Here is an 8,275-nt window from a genome sequence, read left to right as displayed (position 1 = left end):
CTTCTTTGGGTCTTCTGTAGCATTATACATTTAGTTGTTATTCAAAGACTTTGTTTTAAAGATTTATAGAAATTTGTGCTGGTTATCATGTTTTTGTGTGATATGTGACAATTACGTTTTTATAGACCTAAACTAGTGCCAGTTCACTATTGTAAGATGTTAAAAGCTTAAAAAGATTCCACAGGACTTAGGAAATGAGGTCAAATTAGTCTCATTCAACAATGGTAGTAGGAATTGGACACTGCTTTGACAGCATCAGATTTTTGGCTCAAAGGAGTACCTTTACTTGTATGTACTTTATGGTAAGTACAATGAATTATACTTTAAATGTACTTTACTATAAAGCAGAATTCATTTATAACACATGTCCACCTTGGATCCAATCCAGGGAGCTTTTGTTAATAATAACAAAAGATTACACGGCATCCCATAGTACTGACCCTGAGAATAGCATATGGTACAGATCTGTTGGCTTTTAAAGTTGTTCAGAGCCAAGTTGAGAAGACCTCTGATGAGGTCACAGTTTTCAGTACGGTACATCATTCCTCCTCCGTCTACTTGGCTAGGAGCACTTTCATATAAACCAGCAGAGGTTTAAAAAGCAAACAAAAAGTGGGGGGGTCATAAATCTGATTTTTAAATGGTTGGTTGCTGACAGTTGTTCTGAACATTTTGTTTCATTATGAAGGAATCCTTTCAAAACCTAAATGCTAGTACTAGCTGAATATTTTTAAAGTTGCTTTGTATTTTACAGAAAGTAATGTTGCCGGCATTTCTAAAATACAAAATGTTGGTGAAATCATTAAAAAATTGTGACTCTTCCAGTTGTAATAGGAATTGGAGAAAGGGTTAGAATATTTTACTGTAATTAGGAGAGTAGATTACTGCCCAAAGGCTTTTATTTAAAGAAATAGCTAAGTAAAGCAGCAGCTTTAGAATAGCTTCTTACTGAATATACACAAGAATGACTCTTAGCTATTTTCTGATCCAAGTGTCAGAAATTTAGCTTTTCTCCTAATTTCTTATTAAAAACAACTGAAATTTAGAGTCATAAATTGTGAATTAGAATAAAAATTACTAGCTCAAAACCAAACTCTACTTTGAAGCATATGTACATATTCAAACCACATTCAGATGTGTATGCTCTAGTAGTTAGAATTTGAGTATCAGTTGTTTCCATGTGTTAACTAGAAATGAATCGCAGTTTGTGCTAAAATTTTCATGGAAATTTTATTTGTGTTATATTGTCAGCAAGGATATGGTCACTTGAATTTCCTTTGTATTCAAGAATATTCTATGTGTTGATGTATGTTATATTTTTATGTAGGTTTCCAAACCTTCCTCTGAATTGGAATCTTCCCACATTTGAGAGGTCAGCATTATGCTAAGAAGAAACACTGAGGTCATGTCTTTTTACTTCCTAAAAAAAAATCTCATTAGCTACCCGTTATTTATTTTAGTTATTTAATTTTGAATAATGGACATTCTAATGGAAAGTTTGGGTACGATCTTAGATTTTATGGAGGTACTATGATAGAGATGGAAACTATTTCTGAGTATAAAAATTAAAGTCAGTGGACAATAGAGAAAAGTAGGATAGATCCAAACACAGTATGTCTACATTCAAGCTCTCTACTGGCTGCTTGGAATAATTCAAGCCTGGGAGACCTTTCCAAGAGTCCAATCCCAATCTGTGCCACAATCACAGTTGTCACGGTCACCTTTGCTCACCGTGAACTCAGCCCTTGTCGTCTTTGTCATTGGTCTTAGTGTCACTGAGAGATAAGTAACTGAGAGCAAAATCTTGGTATCATCAAGCACCCGGAGCTACCCATTTGCTCTTTATTCTTACAGAGAAATGATTACCAACAGAAATCTGACATAAGAAACAGGGTTCTCCCCACCTGCCACCCAGAACAAATGCCTGGATGCAGCAAATACCTCAGTCCCCTCTTCCAGATATTCCAGCCTAGCTCAGTGAGAAACTGTCCTGTGCAGAGCAAGCCAGTGACCCCATCCAGAGGTTTCTCAAGCAGCTGAGACCAGTCTGAGGGTTTCGCTTTGCTTTAAAGCTTGGAGTAGCCTCTGGATCCTGGAACAAACCAATACACCAGTTCAAAAGGACTTAACGTGGCATTTTTCTCCATATCAAGTTTAAATCTCTGGAAATAGACTTTGGTTGCTAAAGATAATCACAATTATACCACAGCCTTTGAGAAAAGATGAAATGTATTAAAATATGTAGTTTTAATAAAAAGGTAAAATATTACAGAAATAATTGAGTGTAGAATACATTATACATTTGGAAAATAAAATATTTTCTCCAGTAATGTGCTGTATGTGGTTTTTATACAGTTATCCAATAAAATGAGCAGAGAAAAATGAAGAGTATATATACTGTGGTTTTGCTTTAATCTCTCCTGCATTGTTTTCCCTCCACAATAACTCCAAAATCATAGAGTCTGCTAGGTTAAGTGATCCAAATGACAGACCTGCTTTTAGCACAATGTGGATGTGCCATAGAGCCCTTTCCTGCTTGTGCCTCACTCAAAACTGGCAGCTTTTCATGTCACCCAAGTATAACAGCTGAGAGCAGTATTTTTAGGTGTGAAATGTGCTCCCTTCGAAATCCAAAACGGCCTGTTAGGCATTGTGCTTCCTTCCTCACAGTGGGAGATGCAAGCCGTAATAATTTGCCTTTTACTTCAGAGGGGATGTCCTAGCATGCCCGTGCTCGCTGGATACTCCTCCCCTGAAATTTTACTGATCTGTCATACACATTGTCAAATTCAGTGCTTCTAGAGGGAAGCTCAAAGGTATAATTGGCTCCTCCATTGGATCAATGGGAAGGCCATGATAGTCAGTGGGTCTGCTGGAGGCAAGCTGGATGGGGCATGAGCTGTCTGCACCAGTGACTGCCTTCTCCGTGGGCTACGTGGTCTTCCTTTCATATCGCTTCCTCATACTTCACTCCTCCGTGCTTCTAACAATTGTCCCATCTCTTACCGTCCTCCCTGCTGTGCATCTGGTCATAGAATGGGGCCTGATGCAAAGCAGGAGCTGGCCGGGATAAAAAAGGAAGAAAAAAAATATTGGATCAGGACCAGGAAATCCAAGAGCAGAAGAAGATGTACTTTGTGATCTAAGAACCGTGTGGGAGTTAACAGCACCAGGAACAGCCGTTTAAGAACAAGTGCTGAGCACATTCATTAATTCTACACGTTTTCAAGTACCGGGAACTGTATGCCAGGGCATGTGCCAGGCACTGGGGAAACAAAAGACTCCGTTCCTGTCCTCAAGGAGGTTACAGAGTAGTAACGGGCAGCAAGGAGTGCATCTCAGGAGAATGGGCTGTCCGATGCCTTTCTCCGCACTGCGTTATAGGATGACACGCATGCTCAGATTCATATCACACCTTAAAGCTTAAGTGCCTGAGTCTCACTCGGTCTCATTCATCTAATATTTATCTTAGGCACATGAAGAAGTTTACAGACTAACATTCAGTGTAACAACCCATCCATCACGTGTCCTGCTTTTAAAGCCCCATACCCTCGGGGCGCCTTGGTGGCTCAGTCGGTTAAACGCCGACTTCAGCTCAGGTCACGATCTCGCAGTCTGTGAGTTCGAGCCCCGCATCGGGCTCTGGGCTGATGGCTCAGAGCCTGGAGCCTGCTTCCGGTTCTGTGTCTCCCTCTCTCTCTGCCCCTCCCCTGTTCATGCTGTGTCTCTCGCTGTCTCAAAAATAAATAAACGTTAAAGCCCCATACCCTCTTGTGAGGGATGCAAAAATGAGATGAAGGCATCCACAACCTACAGGGTCACAAAGTATCTAACAAATCTGGAGAAGTGGGCGACGACGTAGCAGAATTTAGGCAATTAAAGAAGGTGCCGAGACTGGGAGAGTAATGGAATCTCAAAGTTCCAAAATGGAACATTAGTGTGTCAGTGTGGGCACTTTCCAAGTCCTGTCCCAGGATCTGGATTTCTCTTAGCACCTCCTCGGGTATGAGAGTAGCAGACCAACCCCCCTGGGAGAGAACCAAACAGACCTAGAGTCAAGGCCCAAGCCGGCCACGTTATCACAGGTAGGACCCGGACCAACTTCCTGAATTTGCGCATTTACAAAGTAGACAGTAATGCTTTCCTAACCCAGTTGTGGGGAGAGTTGTATTCCATTGTGTGTGAAACATAAAACAATGAGCTTTCCGTATATATTTTCTTTCTTTAAATTCCATGCCAGAAGCATGGAAAAAGGAGATAAGAACAGAAAGGAGGGCAAAAACAAGAGAGGAAAATGCATTTAGTGGGGAAGGGTAGTGGTACAGGCAATGGTGTGCCTTAAATAACTTCCCTCTCTGTGAGAGCTCAAAAGCAGGTAAAGAACACTGCCCCACTGAGAGAGAAAACTTAATTCATCCTTCTCTCCATCCTCCCACCTCAACCCTGAAAAGCCATTTAATCCAGATTAGATATGCTTCATTTATTCATTTGTTCGTTCAACTTCATAAAGCATCCTAGTGCTACTTAAAATGGGGTTCACAGACCAGCGGACAGAGTAAGGAGTTTGCACGGAATGCAAATCAACTATGCCATGAAGCACACTGTAGTTTTAATAAAAAGGTAAAATATTACGGAAATAATTGTGGAGTGTAGAATCCATTATACGTTTGAAAACTAAAATTTTTTCATGGCGTTTTTTTCGCAAGACTTTTTTCTGTGAATGGAACGGTTGTAATGGTTGACGTTCTGGAACAACCAGAACGTTGCCGTATCTCATTCTGGACTAGTAAAAAAAAAAAAAAAAGAGTTCACAGGCTCACGACTTTGAGTAACACTGTCTCAGATAGCAAGTCACTAAACAGTCTTTGAACTAATCTTAGCTCCTTTGTGGTTGTTGGCAGCAAGGGAGCTCCTGACACATTTGTGTCGTGTAATAAATTTCCCAAATCCTTGTGGTAGAGCTTGTGCACTTAAAAGATAATATCACATCTGACTCAGCGGATCTGGCCTCATGCTTTTTAAAATAGAAGTGTCTCATTAAACAAAGATAGTGAAGTATACAGGCTGTGCAGGATGCCAACCACAAATACAGATGACGAGCACCTTGTGGAAATGGGCCTTCAGCTATAGACTTGCCAGCAAAGCGCACTCAACAGACCAATTAAACTGAACGGTACTGGTGCTTCTGAAAGAGGTCGATTTTCTAACGGTACAAAGTGTTGCCAGGCTACACACCCGAAGGAAATTACCTGAAATCCTTAGGATTTCAAAAAAGGTTTTGGCTGCCGTTCTCATGATGCCACTCGTAGATGGGTCTTAAGAGTAGACTGTCTTATTGAGATACACCTTTCACCTTTCTGTGGCCATCACCATTATTTGGCCATATTTTGTTGAAAAGATGGGAAATGGTTTTAACCAACAATAAAATAGGGCTACCCAAAGGTTCACACTCACCAAGGCCCCATAGGGACTGGGAAAGATTCGAGGGAAATGAAAATGTATTCTGTAATATAAATCTCCAAACAGTTTCAGCAAGTTATTTTTAAACGTGCCTTACATGGCAAAGAGGTTCTGCGTGTGCCCAAAGAGGGCTATGAGAATTTTTCAAGGGCGAAAAAATGGAAAGGAAATAAAATTCCATCAAGTGGTGACAAACTATGGTGTACCTACATAATGCAATAAGAAGCAACGATTGAAAAGAAAGAGATCGGTCCATGTGTATTGGCATGGAAAGAAAAGGCTCCCTTTCAGTGAAAAGAAATAAATGGCAACTCAAAATATTATCCCACTTACGTAAAAATTTCGGAGACCCTCCTACAAAACAGTTTCTAAGTGTGTGTAAACATACAGAAAAAGAAATCAAAAGATACATGGCACACTGTTAAAAGTGGTTACTTCTGGAGAGGGGAATATAGACTTCCTGTGAAACACAGAGAGAAAGGAGGAAGAGGAGGGGAAAAAGGAAGGGAAAGAGAATTATAACAACAGCATTCTACAAATGGAAATCAACACCATTTCCTCTCTGAAAACCTAGGGGTTGGTTGTTACCAACCCTCATCGTCTCCTGGAGACATTGGCTAAAGTTGAATCCAAGTCTTGAATTACTGCCACTTCCTGTGCTACCTGAGCATTTCAAAGAACTCTCTCAAACCCCTACCAGCTTAACTACTGAGATTTACGGAAACCACTGTCTGGGTAGGTGTGGTTACAAGATTTTAGTTAGCCTGCCTATGACTGGTCCCTAGCAGAACCCTAAAACAAACATACAATGCCTTCATCCCCTGTAAGAAACTTCCAGACAAGCTTTCCAAAGGACTCGGTATCTCAGAAAACTAAAACACAAGACTTCAGAGTCCGATATCTGAGAAGTATTGCACACTCTCACAGAGCTTTTCACAATTTTCATAAATCCTCGTATTTTTGCCTTTTCTTTGTCTTCTTTCAGATCTCCAGGTTCTAGAGGAAGTGTTTGTCCGAGGCAGAAAATTGTTATTTTGCAGTAATAATGATAGCTAACATAAGGTGCCAATTTCTTTTCAAAGTGCTTAAAAGTCATTAACTTATTTAAACTTATAACAAGCCTATGAGGTAGGTACTATTATTTTCATTTTATTTTATTTATTTTTATTTTATTTTAGAGAGAGAGAGAAGCGGGGGAGAGAGAGGAGGAGAAAGAGGGAGAGGGAGAGGGAGAGAGAGAGAGAGAGAGAGAGAGAGAGAGAGAGAATCTCAAGCAGGCTCCACGCTCAGCCTGGAGCCCAACCCAGGCCTCAATCCACAACCCTGGGATCATGACCTAAGTTGAGATCAAGAGTCAGTTGCTCAGCCGAATGAGGCACCCAGGCACCCCTATTCTCACTTTACAGGTGAGGAAATTAAACAGAAAACTTAGATACCTTGCCCAAGCTCTCACAGCTGGTATGATACATATTCTCATCACTATACAAAGATACATATTGTCAACCCTGACCTATAACACCAAGCCCAGAGATTCCGATTCACTGAATGTTGAATTACTGTCGAACATTCACAGCACCTTCAGGCTAGGCTTCAATCATTCTGTTCAGAAGCTCCAACTGGGGTATTGAGAGGCTGAAAGATAAAATGTGAACTCATCCTGTGTCTGAAGCTGGGGAAAGCCCAGAGTTACTCATCACCACAATCTGGATATGTCTGATGCTACAGCCAAGCATAAACAAGGCAGCTGAGCACTCAGGGTGAAGTCACCTCATCACACACGTCGGCAAGACATTCAAGCAGTGTTTCACCTGCTCAGGAGTCTGTCTAGTCCCCTGGTTTCTCTCAGCTCTCAGGAAGAATGCATAGAATGTTTAATACATTGGTCCTGATCTCTGCCAGTGCCTTACCCAACTACTACAACAGAGAAAGTTTTCTACTCTGCGTCTGCATCTATAGTTGGTTAATATCTCTTCTTTCCTAGCAACACTAGGCTTATAATAAAATCTTTATTCCATATGTGCTTTGCTACTATGAGATTGTGTTGGTTATATTTCAGGATTTTAGCAAACCACATGCAGTATACTGTGTGGCCTCAGGTACAGCTGGACCCAGGGGTTCAAATGATGTTGTCATAATCTGACATCTCTCCACTCTGCTTTATCAAGCAGGCTCTCCCTTCAGGTAGGCGTATCTGTTCCCAACTTCAGGTTCAAGGATGGTGTGTCTTTTCTAGTCACACTCATACAAAAGTCCCAGGATTAGTTTTGACTGGGCCCGGTTGATTTGGCTTGAGTCAAATGCCCATTCCAAAACAAATGCTGTGGCCATAGGAATGCTATACGGTGATTGACAGGCATAGGTTACAGACAATCCTGGAGACAGAAGAGTAATGCCAGTTCCTCAGAGGGAACTCAGAAGAATTGGGATGATTCTGGGCTGAGCACACAAAACAAGGCAATAGAGCTCAGAACAGAGTATGGGCTCTGAGAGGTGTAGTGGTGGGGACATCCCTTCAGAGTGAAGATTTTTGTGTTAGTAAATCTCTTTGTGGACAGGTGTCCACCAGGACAAATAGGAATGGTGTATAAGTATTTTGGTCCTTATTATGACTGTGGTAGATAAAGCTCCCCTTAAATATACAATTTGGCGAGGCGCCTGGGTGGCTCAGTCAGTTGAGCATCCGACTTCGGCTCGGGTCATGATCTAAGCCCCATGTCGGGCTCTGTGCTGACAGCTCAGAGCCTGGAGCCTGCTTAGGATTCTGTGTCTTCTTCTCTCTCTGCCCTCTCTCTCTCTCCCCCCTCTCTCTCAAAAA

The sequence above is a fragment of the Prionailurus viverrinus genome, chromosome B1, assembly GCF_022837055.1.
Source record: "Prionailurus viverrinus isolate Anna chromosome B1, UM_Priviv_1.0, whole genome shotgun sequence".
Lineage (NCBI taxonomy): Eukaryota > Metazoa > Chordata > Mammalia > Carnivora > Felidae > Prionailurus > Prionailurus viverrinus.
This window is presented reverse-complemented; position numbering follows the sequence as displayed.